Source organism: Heliangelus exortis, chromosome 16 (genome assembly GCF_036169615.1).
Source record: "Heliangelus exortis chromosome 16, bHelExo1.hap1, whole genome shotgun sequence".
In the NCBI taxonomy this organism is placed as follows: Eukaryota; Metazoa; Chordata; class Aves; order Apodiformes; family Trochilidae; genus Heliangelus; species Heliangelus exortis.
In genome coordinates this window covers 3,558,938-3,573,104 of record NC_092437.1, presented here as the reverse complement: position 1 = coordinate 3,573,104, position 14,167 = coordinate 3,558,938, and the positions used below count along the sequence as shown (strand labels likewise).

Below are 14,167 nucleotides of genomic sequence, written 5' to 3'. Positions count from 1 at the left end.
AAGTACCAAGGTGTCAGACCTGCTTGCTCCCACAGCCATCAAGTGCTGCAAGGTGACAGGACACGTTCTGACCTCGCTTGCCCCCCTTGTAAGTCAGGGGTTCCGTGGTGACTGGATTCACTGCTGGGGGAAGGGACATTCCTAACAGCCTGATCTCTTCCATCCAACCCTGTGTGGGCAGATTTCCAGCCACAGGGTAGTTCTGTTCTTGACCAAGCTCTCGGTTCTTTGCAAAGCAGGCAGGGAGAGCTAAGAAGCCAAGTAGAGGGAGTCAGTAAGCCTAAAGCTGGCATTAAGAGGCAGAAGGGAGAGAATCACTCCAGGGCAGTCTGCAGTGCAGCAGGAAAGCTGCTGGCTCCCTCCAGGGGCCACCAAGAGGCCAAAGACAGCTCTGAAGGAATGCAGGTAACCGAGGGGCTATGCAGGGCCCAATGGACCGGTCCCGAGATTGGTGCACAGAGGGAATTGAGACTCAAGATCAATTGTGCCAAGCCAGATGCTCTTCCTGGACCAGATGTCTCTCCAGGTTTGCAGAGGATGGAGTCACAACAAACTCCTCAGCAAAAATCCTCAAAAGTTCTCTCTTCCCTTGGGCTTCCCATGAGCCCCCTTCTTTTTTTTTTTTTAGCCAAGAGGGGATTTAGGAGGTTAGATCACTTAGATGTCACCCTCTTCCCCACACACAAAGCCCTCTCCATTGCAAACAGGAGCATTCCTCCAGGAGCAGTCCCCAACCCCAGGCTGCAGCTGGGGATCTGCAGGAAAACTGTTCCCAGAGTATTCCTCTCTGTGCACAAATCCCTGTGCACAGACACGGGGGGGGGGGCTGCCTCCCACACCCCCCCAAACAGAGTCATGGCCTGAAATCAAGGGAGCTGAGCACAAGGCAGCAAGAGGCAGATCAGCTGTGGCTGGTGGATGGAAAAGGAAGGCTGGGGATGGAGCCAGACATAGTTTCACCTGGAGTGTTTTCTGCTCATTTCCTGACCCCTCATTGTTTAGGTAAGTCAAGGCTCAAACACCTGGAAGCAGAGGGTTACTACCCAGAGGCATAAAACTGCTCCCAGTCTGTCTCCTCCTCCATGTTTTGTGCCCTGTGTGGGATCCCATGCTCCCAGGGACATGGTCCCACTTCTGTGCTAAAGCCTTGGTTACTGGTGATCCCACAGACACCCCCAGCTGGGTCAGGGGCTCACTCTGCTCAGGGTTCAGCTGAGGCCACCTCCTCTGGGAAGTCACACCCTGCAGACTGGTCAGATGCCAAAAGTCCCCAGAGGAACACCCCACAGCAAGGACAGCACCAACACCAAGGCACCTCTGGTCCCAGGCACCATCTCCTTGTCATTCAGGAGGAGGATTTCTCCACCATCAGACCTACCCCTGTGCCAGTCATGGCTTTAGTGGAGTCAAGTCCCATTTCCTGGTGGAAAAGCCTCGGGGAATACAAGCTGATCTTTGCAACAGTGGCTCTGGATCGGGTCATTCCATGATGGAGTCACCACAGAGGACAAAGTAGCACCTTATTTCCCCTGTACAGTTCCCCCACACTCAGGAGAGCTACACTGCTTCCTCCCCACAGGGAAGAACACAGCTGGGGCTGAGCTGATGGTAAGATGGAAGAGTTCAACCCTCTAAGCACCCTTCCCTTGTAGATGTACACAAAGCACCACTCTCCACTCCTTATTTATATAACAAGTGGTCAAAGTCTTGAAGTCCTGACACCAGTTGTTCAGGTTAAAAAATACACATCTTTACTCTCAAGCGACCAGATGGAGTTTCTTGTCATCCCACTGAGTGTGCCAGGGAGGTCTCAGGTTTGAGCTACATTGAGAAATACAGGGACTGCTTGCAAGTAGGATGAGGAGAAAAAAATCTGGGCAGAGGCCTGGTCTTGAGGGAAGGTTTGATGATAAGGGAGGGAAAACCAAACAAAGAAAGAAGTTAGGAAAACCACAATAACCACCAAGAGCATAAAAGGCTGCTGTAAGGGGAGGGAGCACCCAACTTCTATAGCTGTGTGGGTAGCAATGGGACCAACCTGCAGCAGAAATGATTCATGGAATTAGGAAAAGGGTTTTCTGGTGGAAAGGACGGAGAAGCACTGGAACAACCTGGGAAATAGGAGAAATTCCTGCCTAGGGAAGGTCCTGGAAAAGCACCTAGCAGGAGACCCAAGGCATCACTGGTCCCTCCACAGCCTTACACAGAAGGTACCACAAGGAGAGGGTGGCATCACACATCTATTTCCCCTGGAAAAATGAAAACACCCCCAACCATCTCTTTTCCTAGGCCCACAGGGTTTGTCTGTGTCACCAGGGAGACCTGGAAAGGTACCACTGCTTGAGTGACAGTGGCAAAGCACGGTGTCTGTAAAAGCCCAGGCTTGCCATCCTCACACAAGAACAAGGTTGAGACATTCCCATAGAACTGGTCTAATTCAAGGTGTCATTTTTTTTCCCCAGAAATATGGAAAGGGGATGTACCTTCATCTAAACTATTGAAATAATCCTGTTTGGGATTACTTCCTCACGTGGTCTGTCCCAAGCCAGCTCAAAACTAACTGAGAGCATCACCAAGGTCTCATATCCCCAGGTGACATCCCAGAGGGACTTCTGTTTTCTCTCACCTCCTAATAGCTCCCTTTCTGCACACCCTCCTGAAACAGAGGAAAACAGCAACAGACCGATGTGTGTAGTTTTATAAATATATATATATCATATATATAAAAATATATATAAATATAAACATATATATATCATACAGCCCTACTCTCTCAGGAGGGAAGAGAAGGTTTTGAGGGGGTTTTGGGGGCAATTCACCTCACCTGTAGCACAGCTTTCCCAGCCTGGGCTGCCAGATTTTTGACACCAGCAGCTTAGGGACTCTGTTAGTGCCCTGGCAGAGCTACCCTGCTTTTTAGAGCATCTTTCCCCATGGAATTTCAGGGCAGCTCCAGGACTGCTGGATGGAGCACAGGGCTCGTTTTCCCAGGCTGCTCTCATAACCCTCTCAGCAGCCCCATCAGCCAACACCTCCTGAAACTTTTATCACCCTGGCTACAAAGAGACAACCAAGATAGAACCAGAAACAGGGAAAACAATAGCGGGACAAAGCCACTCTCCCTCTTGCAAAGGCCCGGGTGGCCGCGGGATGGCACTAGTGCCACTTCTCCTGCAGGGACATCGCGGGTTGTGCCAGCAGGGGAACCGGAGAGGAGCGGGATGCTGGGGACAAAGCACCCGGGATGGGGGGGGGGGGGGGATTTGCTGGCACTGAGCAGCCCAGGAATGATTCAGCCTCCTGGATCCATGCAGGTGCTGAGCTACGGAATTTGATTCCAAGAGCAAATTAAAGTCACTGTCAACCGGGGAGGCGACAAGAGCCACCTCTGCTCTGGCGTTTACAATGTTCTACCAGCTTCATTCACCCTTTTTTTTATTTTTTTTTTTATGTCCCCAGCTACTAAACCCATCGTCCCTGTCCCCCACTGGCTTTGTCACTCCGACTCAGCTTTGAATCCCTCTTATTATAGGGGAAACGCGGGGAGGCAGCCTGGTAACCATCACTTCTGCCTCCCCCTGCCTTGGGTCCCCCCCTCCCCGGCAAGAGGCAGCTCTGGCCCCGTTTTCCTGGGAGTGGGAGGCATGGTGGATGCTGTGCACAAGGTGGCACTCGCTCTCCATCTTAGCAAGAGGCTGAAGGGACCTGCGGGAAACGAGCTGCCAGTAAGAGATGCAAAAATCTGGATTACTCCCCTAGCAAGAGATAGGAGCTCCAGTTCCTTCCCTGGATGCTCAGAACTACAACTCATGCACAGGTCCTTTCTCTTCCAGACAGATGCCAGGGCCACCACTTCCATAGGGAAGCTGGATGCTGGCCAAGAAGAGTTTGTGTCTAAACCAGCAAAACTGGAAGTGTGTGAGGGACAAAACCTTTCCTGCTGGTCAGGAAATCAGAGCTGTGATACAGCTGCTCACACAAAGCTCCTTCTCCCCAGACAGGTGAAAAGTGACAGGCTTCACCTAGCTCAGATGAGCAGCACTCTCTACAACTCCCTGAAAGGAGGTTGGAGCCAAGTGGGGGTTGGTCTCTTTTCCCAGACGACTTTCAACAAGACAAGAGGGCACAAGAGGTCTCAAGTTGTGCCAGGGGAGGTTTAGGTTGGACATTAGAAAGAATTTCTTTAGGGAGAGGGTGATGAGACATTGGAATGGGCTGCCCAGGGAAGGGGTGGATTCTCCATCCCTGGAGATATTTCAAAAGAGCCTGGATGTGGCACTCAGTGCCATGGGCTGGGAACCACGGGGGGAGTGGAGCAAGGGTTGGACTTGATGAGCTCTGAGGTCCCTTCCAACCCAGCCAATTCTAGGATTCTATGAAGTTCTCCCTCCTTCCCAGCTGAAAGCCACATGAACACATTTCCTTCCCTGTCCCCAGAGTCAGCCCCCTCCTCCAGCCTTGTCCCTCCTGGGTTACCTGTGGTACCCAAACTCCAGGATACTGGGTGGTCTTTAATGCTCCACTGGACAGTGCTGACCTCCTATCTTCCCCCCCTAACTTATTCCAGGAAAGTTTTTACCCCTTCCCATCTGGCAATGCCACTTGCTTGAGAGATGTTCACATTTTGTGCAGAGAAGTGATCAAAGGCTGAGCTTTTAAGGCTGAGCTCATAACTGCTGAGCTTGATTTAGCTCTTGACAGACACAAGAAGCCTGCTCCTAGCTCACTTTTTCTTTTTTTTTTTCCCCCAAACAGCACCTCTAAATGAGTGAAATTCTAATGAGAGCTACAGAAATCACCTAATGTGATGTGTTGATGCCAAAGCACAAGGCTGCCAAGAATGGGGGGGAGGGAGCAAGCAAATTGCAGGCTTGGAGCGTAAGGGATAAGTTGACACCTTAATGTCTGGAAATAAAATAAGGAGGGGATCAGGATGTAGCAAAGAAGCCCTGGAAACTGGCCAGTGGAAGCAGAAGGACAGTGGGGGGCTGTTTTACCCTGCTGCCTGGCAGACTTCTAGTGTAGACTCTACTGGCAGTGCCAAACCCTTCGAACCAAAGGCTCCCCCTTTTCCCCGTGCAGCCCAAAAATCCCAAATTTACTCCCCAAATCCCGCCGCCAAATTTGAAAACCCATCTGTCATTTCACAGCTAAATTCAGGGGCAGGCCCCGGAGATGGGAAAGCTTTTGGCACGGTTACAGGAAAGGCTCTGGAAGTGCTCTAGGAAGTTCCATTCCAATTAGCTTCACCTCACCGGTGGGGTAAGCATCACAAAGCATTTAAAAGATCAAACGCAAAAAGCACAGCTTGAGTTGTGGGGACCAAGGTGGTTTCAGCTAGGAAGAGTTGTGGTTAATCTGATGGAGCTCTTTGAGGCTCTAACTGCTACAGCAGTCAAAGTGGAGGAAACAGGCAGAGCACAATTAGGTTTGCAGCATGCAGTGGACAAGGCTTTGCAAAAGAAGCTAATGACCGAGATGGGGAGTCCCAGAATAAGTGGATGTGCTGTGGCTTAATGCTCTGGAAATTGCCCAGAAACAAAGATGCAGGCAGGAAGGTATTAATGGCAACCTTCTGTGTCAGAAGGAAATGATTCCTGGGATGAAGTAGAACAAAAGGCAGCCAGGTAAGACAGAGAGCTCCCTACAGCAGGGAGCTGTATATTGGTTCTGAACATCGTGTTCCACAACCCCTCATGCCCCATACGAACAATTCTCTCCATTTTTTTTTTTTTTTTTTTTTTTTTTTTGAAGAGAGCTGCTGGAATTCTGCTTTTTTGTATTCTATCCCTTGTTTTTCTGCTCGAATGGTGGTGTTTTTCACAGAACCAGAAACTCCTTTCAGAACAAACAGTGCCAGCAGCACACCCAGGCCTCATCCCTGTGGCAGTGGAATGGTCGCATGGCTGCGATCACATCATGGGAAGCCCGAGCATGAGCTGTGCCAGATGGTGCTAACTGGGAGTCCTAATCCCCACAGCCTTGCAGATGAATGGGAATGGCAGGTGAGGGACAAAAAGCCTTTATTTTGTACCTCTTATCCTTGGTGGGAGTTTTGCAACTGGTGCCTGCAGGAACGAATTTCAGGCAAATGGCACCTCAACCCATGGAACTTGGCAGAGGTCTGAAACCTGAGCAGGGATATAAGATCAAATCTCCAGTTTTAGATGCAATAAAGATGAGGATTTTAGCTGCAGTCCCTGACTTCACTGCTTGGTTGTGACACTGACAAGACAGGCTAATTCACAGCTCTAAGTACACCAACTCAAAGAACCTGGTCAGAGGGGTTCTTCTGCAAGTCATCTTGCTGTGGCTACTATTACCAACCATGGAATAGTGTCAAATAAAAAGTAAAAAAATAATAAAAAAAAGATGTTTGACTCCTGGAGCATTCCACACAAGGGATAAAGAAACCCATCCTGACCTTAGAGCAGCAGAGGCCACCCAAGTTCATTTTTATTTGGCAGAGAAGGATGAAAGGCACCATGGAAGGTCCCCAAAAGGCTCTGTGATACACTCACACAACTGACTACAAACCAACTGATTTGCCCACAAATTTCTTCCCCAGTTCAGCAGACATGATGAACTTTTGGAACAACTTACCAGTCACATCACCTTGCCTCCCAGTGAGCCCCATCCAACTAAGTTTAAATCAATACAAAGACTTTGCTCTGTCACAACCACCTCTCCAAAGGCATCCTAAAGATGCAGTGGGACCTATGGCAAGAGCCAAAGCACTGATACCTCCCTTTGGCTCATTTAACTGAGCTCTGCTGATCACCAGTGAAATGGCAACGACCAAATTAGCACCACTGAGACAATCAGGATCTCTGCAGTTGGATTCTTGGCATCCACTTTGCTATTACATTTTCTCCAGCTTTGCTAATTCTAATCCTTTACCCTGCACTAGCTTCACTAACTCTGCAGCCTAGGGTGCAAATCTAATCACTGAAATAAGGCATTTTGGTTGTTACAGTCAGGATTCAATTGGAAAACAAACAAAAAAGTATGGGCAGGTCTGTAATGGGAAGGGGAGCAGCCCTCAGGGATGGATAACTGAAATATCTTGAGCCCTCTTTACTATTAGAGAAAAGATAGCACTGAATAAAACCCTAGCTTTATCAGTACTTTTACAATGTAAAAGAATTTCAGAGCTTTGCAGATCATTGCTTTTTAATTTATCTGCAAGCTCTTGCAGGAAGGAAAAACCCATCCTTGCAGGAAGGAAAAACCCATCCTTGCAGGAAGGAAAAACCCATCCTTGCAGGAAGGAAAAACCCATCCTTGAAGGAAGGAAAAACCCATCCTTGAAGGAAGGAAAAACCCATCCTTGAAGGAAGGAAAAACCCATCCTTGCAGGGAGGAAAACCCCATCCTTGCAGGAAGAAAAACCCATCCTTGCAGGAAGAAAAACCCATCCTTGCAGGAAGGAAAAACCCATCCTTGAAGGAAGGAAAAACCCATCCTTGAAGGAAGGAAAAACCCATCCTTGAAGGAAGGAAAAACCCATCCTTGAAGGAAGGAAAAACCCATCCTTGCAGAATCCCCTTCTCAGGGGTGGGCACATCACCCTGGGATGTGCTTTTGCAGCACGGGCATCACACCAGAACTCTTCTCTGACCAAGGTTTTCTGAAAATGTGAGAACAGGGTTGGTTTCTTTTCTCTTTATCTCTGAAAACAGTCTCTGATGTACACTGGGCCTTCCAGACCTCCTGCCTCCTCTATTTTCTGTCCTTTTTAATTATTCCACATTTCTCTTTGTTAAAATCATTAGTACTTTTAACACATTTCTTCCAAGAAACAGGAGGAGGTTGCCAGCTACTGGAACACAGCAGTGGCTGGGGCCCTGCCAGTTCACTTCAGCTCAGACACACAGCAATAGTCACCACCTTTTCCTTTCTATCAAGGCAAATTCTGCATTCTTTCTGACTGGAACTCCCTTTGGAGCACACAAATAAATGTAAGTTTGGGTGTATATATCCCCATATGTGATATACAGACATAAAAGGAAGGAATTCCTTGTGAAGGAATCCCAGTGTTCATCCCAGAGTGTGAAAAGCACCTTGTAGAATTAAGTCTGGGAAAACTCACTGCCTTGGAAATGATATTTTATCACCAAGAAAATCCATTTTCCTTCTCCAGGGCTGTGGGGCCCCTGTTTTACACCCCTTATTTCCTGGGGGCAGAGACACACAGCCTATAAATCCCCCTTTCTCTGGGCTGTGATGGCTCCTGCAACTCATCTTCCAAACAGCCTGAACATTTGCTGCTAGAGATGCTTTCTGCCTCTGGACAAACTTTACCAGCCTGACTAATGGCACAGTTGGGTTTCTGGGAATAATTTAAAGAGTTTCTTGGTTTTTCTATAGGTGCAACAACCAAGTCAGGCTTGAATAACCACGAGGCCCTCAGGAAACAGGTGAGCTCTGCACTGCAGGTGTGTGTTGGTGAAGGTGATGACCACACACCCCCTGCATCACCTACTATACCTCCCTTTCAATTTATCTCCAATATAACCACAACCTCACACTTTAAAAAAAACAAAAAAAAACCACCAACCCAAAAAAACAATAAAAAAAAAAAAAGGAAAAAAAAAAACCCCAAAATACCCCCAAAAAACCAACCAAAAAAACCCCACAAAATTTCACAATTGATGGGAAGCTCTAGGATGCTCCATTTCCAGAGCCAAGATTCTCTCCAAGCTTTTGACTACTAATGACCTGAATGAAAAACTGCATGGACTCCATGACTGCAAGGCAAAAAAAACTTCATCAATGTCTTGTATGGTTTTTATGTCCCCTCTTCATTACCTCCATGGGTGACTTTCTAGAGCATCACTCTGTCAGGTGCCAGGAATGTGACAGGCTGGGTGCTCTCTCAAATCTTAACACAAGTCACAGTCCCCAGAGCAGGTGATAATTCTGTGGATGTTTCTGAGGATGGTTTTGCCTCTCAATCCACCCCCAGGTCACCAGAAGGCTTTTGAAATTTAACAGGAGAAACCCCCTGTGCAATTTGGGATCTGCAGGTTCACACCCATTTATTGTTTGAAATAAACCCTAATGGATTTTTAATTTTTAAAACTAGCCTAAAGATCACCCTCTCTACTCATCTTTGATGAATGCTCTCCTACAATTAATCTTCCACTATCAACATGCTTTGAAATAACTGAATTAGCAACCTGAAGTGTTTTCCCATCTTCAGCAAGGTCAGGAGGTTATGGAAAAAAGCTGAAATCATACCTGGCTCATAAAAACCACTCTTCTTCCCTGTCTAGTATTTTACTCACTGTGGGCAGATTACATTTCCCACAGGAGCTCATTAGTGCTGCTCTTTGCTCAGCATCAGGAAATCTTTTGGAGTCATCTTTACTCCCAGCTGACAAAAAAATCCTTTTTGTTTCTCCTGCCTGCCCACCCACAACCCTTAGTTCTGAAGGAGCATTTTTAGAAAAGGCAGAGCTTTTGGACCCAAAAAAACCCCCCCCACCATGCTTCTAACCTTGATGGTGACAAATGAATCCTCCAGTTACAGAGCCAAGGAGCAATGAAAAGATTTCCTCCCCAGACCAGCAGGTTCCAACTAGGAAGTCAGGTTCCTTAGCAGAGCAGGCAAGGAATTATTCCAGTTTTAACACTTGTTTCATTTTTACAGAGGTCATATATAAATATAAAACTCAAGGACACAAAGCACCCTCCCTTGCTTTCACTTCTGAAATGCTGCAGAAGTGAAATACACCCTGATACACCTCATTTCTTTTGTTCCACATCTCTGGTGCCTGATCTAGCATTAATGAAAAACCACAAAACCCACTATTACACCCTGGTTCCAAAGCCTGAACAGCATGAAAAAAACTATTTTAGTTAAGCAGGTGCTACATACAAACCAAGGGGTAATGAAAAAGCATTGAATTTGGGGTCATCAATCCCATGGCCACCCACCTGCTGCACACAGCTCAGTTGCAGCAGACAAAAATTCAATATTTTGTTATAAAGGGAGATCTCAAAGTTATGCAGCCACTTCCATGTGGAGTGAAATGGTAAAATATGAAAAGAAAATAAAAATTCCCAGGATGTGCTCAAGCCAGAAAAGCTGTTTTGGTACCTCACAATCCAATACTGGCCCAGAACTGGAGTTCTTACTGGTAACTGCTGACTTCCCAACACCTCCCCAGCTGTGAGCAGCTTCCATCCTCACCCATCACCCACCACCCATCACCTCCTGAGGCTGTTACCCCAAGTTAATGCTCAGAGCAGCTCTGGAAAGCTAAAATATAACTCCTTTAAGGACTAAATTGCATAATCTTTCACAGTTCAGAAGACCCACATAATGGCACAGTTTTGTTATCTGACCTCATTTTCCCTGCCTTCCATCCAGGCTGAGTCCTGTTCTCCAACCTGAGCAGCAGAAATGGGAATGATCACAGCTTTTTTTTTTTTTTTTTTTTCCAGAGTACCAAAAAGGCTTTGCATGAGTAACAGATCAGAACAGAAGGCTAGAAAGTTTATCAGATCCTTGTACTTAATGCATTTCTAAGTCTTAATGCCAGATAGCAAGAAATGCCACTGGGATACTTATAAAATAAGGTTATTACAAGCCAAAACATCAAAATACCTTGTTCTTCCACCAAAGTGCTTTTGAGGATTCCTGATGATCAGATCATTAAAGTGTCCAAAAGCCTGTGCTGACAGCTTTTCAGGTTACAGATCTCTGAAGAGTTCTTCCCCTTAAAAATCAAACTATCCTTGCTTATGCAATTATATTTTGCCATTATTTTACAAATTTACACAACTCAGATTTACATTAAAAATATTTTGATGCACACCAACAGGGTAAAAAAACCTTCCCAAAGGGAGGGAAAAGGAAACTGCTCTACCACTAAATCCAACTTCCAGCTTGGTAAACCTGACCCCCCTGTGCCATGTGCCCGGCCTTTAATTAGGAATCAATCTCCAGCCAGGTGTAGGCAATGATCTGCTTCTCTTCTTCATTAGCCTAATGACATCCATCCCTGCAAGGCTTCATCAGAGCATCCTGCCTCCAGCTGCAAGAAATCAGAGTTTTCAGCTGCTAAAGAAGAGCCAAGAGCAGCAAGAACACTTTCCAACTTCCCAAGAGGTTTTGCAGATCACTTTCAGAGCTCTCTTAGAGCTTCAGGTGTCACTAATGATCCATTTGCTCACACTGACATTTGTGGATCCCCAAGAGCAGAGTACTGAAATCATTGTATGGAAATACCCTAATAATGGCACTTCACAGAAAGTTCAAATGATGAAAAAAGCACCCTAATAATATCCATGTTGACTGATATAATTTATTAATAAAATTTACTTTCTTCCTATTCTCACCCCACAGAATGGGGAGGGAGAGAAATCAAGGTTTCTTGTGATATGTGTTACTGCCAATATATTACTGCAATAATTATCTGAAAATACCTGGAGAAAGCAGATTTGGCAAAATAAGCATTTACACCTCTTTCACACTGCCTTCAATCTGGAAAGCACAGCAAAACACCAGATCCTACTGATTTAGCAGCAGTTGGACAACATTAGAAATGGGTTTGGTGAAGACTTGACTGTCTGTTGTCATAGTAACATCCCAGGTAAAAATAATTTCTTGGATAACTTATAAACAGGTGGCATAAAAGCTCCACTCTCCAAATTAAAGGAAGTTCACTAAAAGACAATGTTGATGCCAGTTCTACAAACATCCTTCCTGTTGGAGAAAGCTCCAAAGTCTTCCCTGTGCTTTAACTCACCTCAGGAACATGAAAAAAAGGGAGAGCTGGGAATTTACAGAAAGCAAAATGATGATAGAGACCTGGATTCTTTTTAGGTAGGATTTCCCAAGGGATTACAAAAGTGCCCTGGAATTATGATCTTCCATAAAGCAAGGAAATAATCCAGTATCATCTCATGGAACAAAAGCTATTCCAGAAGTCCTGCCCTGCTTAGACTCACCAGGACACAAAACAGATCACAGGCTGTCACCACATTGTGTGTGCCACGTATTATTGCATAGATAAAGTCATTTTTAAGGGTTTTTTTTTCCAGTTTTTCAGAAGACAGGGAAGCTGTGAAAGCACCAACACACACAAGACAATCCCACCCATCCTGACATTAGGTCTGAGAGGCAGCAAGTGTGAACTGGAAGCAGAACCATGAGAACAAATGTCAGCAATGGAACAATCCACATAACTCGTGAAATCCAAAATCTCCCTCTGCCAAGTTCACCCCCAATTAAGGAATTTCAGCATTTTCACTTGAGTTCTTCTAAAAATAGGCTGAACAAGAGCTGTTTTTCCTCAGAGGAACTGTGGATGAGGCAGGCTCCAGCCGAGGTGCTTAGCACAGAAAACACAACCACTCTCATGCTATTCTTGGGCAGCATCACAAATTCCAATTAAAAATCTGCACTTTCCCTAAAATAGTGAACAGCTTTCTCCTGAAATGAGCAGATGCTGAGCACTGTTGTCAGAAAAAGCTCCGAGAGCTTTTTCCAAGTGAAACAGATTGTTCAACATAAAGAATTTAAAGCAACCCAGAGAGCAGGAAAAGGAGCATTAGAACAAAACTTTAAGATAATATTTGGGCTTCAGTCTTGTATCTACTTTAACCAAGGCTCCTTTGCTCCTCCCAACTGCTTTTCTCAACAGGTGTACAAGAAAAAAGCAGTAACATTACAAGGTGCTTTGCTTGAGTTTGGTAATAACTTTTCCTACAAGTTTCTTAATGCCCACATTAACTGGAATTTCCATCTTCCCTGGCCAAATAAAACCACTCCTCAGTAAAGAGGAAAAGCAAAGACATGTTGTGTCCCAACTTGTCCATGCCCTCCAGGGCAGTGCAGTCAAATGCTAAGAAATAAATACTGCTTTTTTTTTTTTTTTTTTTTTTCACTGAGGTTTCACTAAGATCTTGGAGCAAAACCAGTAACACAGTGGAGTTAATTCTCCAAACAAGGATTTTGTGGAGAAAGGCTCTCATCTTCTACTACCAACAGTCCTCTAAAGAGTTAAAGAAGAAAATTAGGATTTTAAGTTCTACACCCCCAATTTCCATCTCCCAAGAATGAGTAAGGAAAAAACCCAGGTTTGATCTTAACTCACAAGCATGTTGGGTTACAGCAGAGCAGTAATCTTGAAGGTGAATTTGTTTATCAGTCTGCTTGCTTCTGCCCTAACACTTTAGTAGTTTAAATCAATCATTTTCTCTACAAACTCAAGTCACTTAAAACCATCCTTCACAGCAATATCATCCCCAAAGATTAAATATTCAAAATTATGACTTTTGGTGTGACTACTACCAAATGAAGGGTCCTCCCCCTGTGATAGAACATTGACAGACAACACGATGCCACTGCCATCACTCACCAGGGATCCAACCAGAGAAAGAGCTTCACCCAACTCTGTAATCAGTATTTGGTGCTCCCAGCTACATTTCTCTTCACACAAATTCTAGGAACATCAAACAAAAACAAATCTAAAGGGTGAATTTAAGCATTAATTCCAAAAGCATGCAGCCAACTTTTTATGATTATTACTCGGGCTAAATAAAGAGGAGGCAAGACCAAAGGCATGAAGTTACAACAGAAACTGGAAGAATTAATTCCCCCTCGCACCCCCAGTATAATTTAAACACTACAAAATAAAAAGTTCATCTCTTTAAGCTGAGATAACAAGGGACTGAAAATCAGAACCACCACCCTGCATTTCAGTTATCTTAACACTGAACTTGCTCATAATGAGTGATTATTTTACCTGCTGTTTTCTCCCCACTTTTAACTCAGATGCTGCAGGATCTGTAAGAAATCTGTGTGCTGGAGCTGTTATGAATCTTTTCCTCCAACCCACAAAGCAAGTTGAGACAAAACATGTCTTTCCTTAACAATACAGCCAAACCGGTTTCAGCCAGAAGCTCTCAATTTTTTAGTGGTTTGGGGGGTTTTGCTGTGTTTTTTTTTTTTTCCAGAAAGCATTTACCTGAAGACTAAAGGTTTATCACAAGATTATTTTTTTTTCCCAGATCTAAAGACAGAAATAAAAGTTGTGTAACTAACTTCTCTCTTCAGGGTCCAGATGGAGCTGAATTCATTTTGGCTCTGGAATAACCATTGCAAGCATCCTGCAGTAAGAACCCAAACCAACAGCAGGTGCTTTTAATAGAG

At 45.2% G+C, this 14,167-nt stretch overlaps 1 long non-coding RNA gene across 1 annotated transcript in view; it reads right to left on the bottom strand.

Moving 5' to 3' along the window:
* The window catches only part of LOC139803640 (uncharacterized), a 235,479-nt gene extending 222,020 nt beyond the window's left edge, over positions 1–13,459 (bottom strand). The window contains exon 1 of the long non-coding RNA XR_011729083.1: positions 13,374–13,459. This is a non-coding gene — a long non-coding RNA (uncharacterized lncRNA). The remainder of the gene's footprint in view (positions 1–13,373) is intronic.
* Between the last annotated feature and the right edge of the window lie 708 nt (positions 13,460–14,167).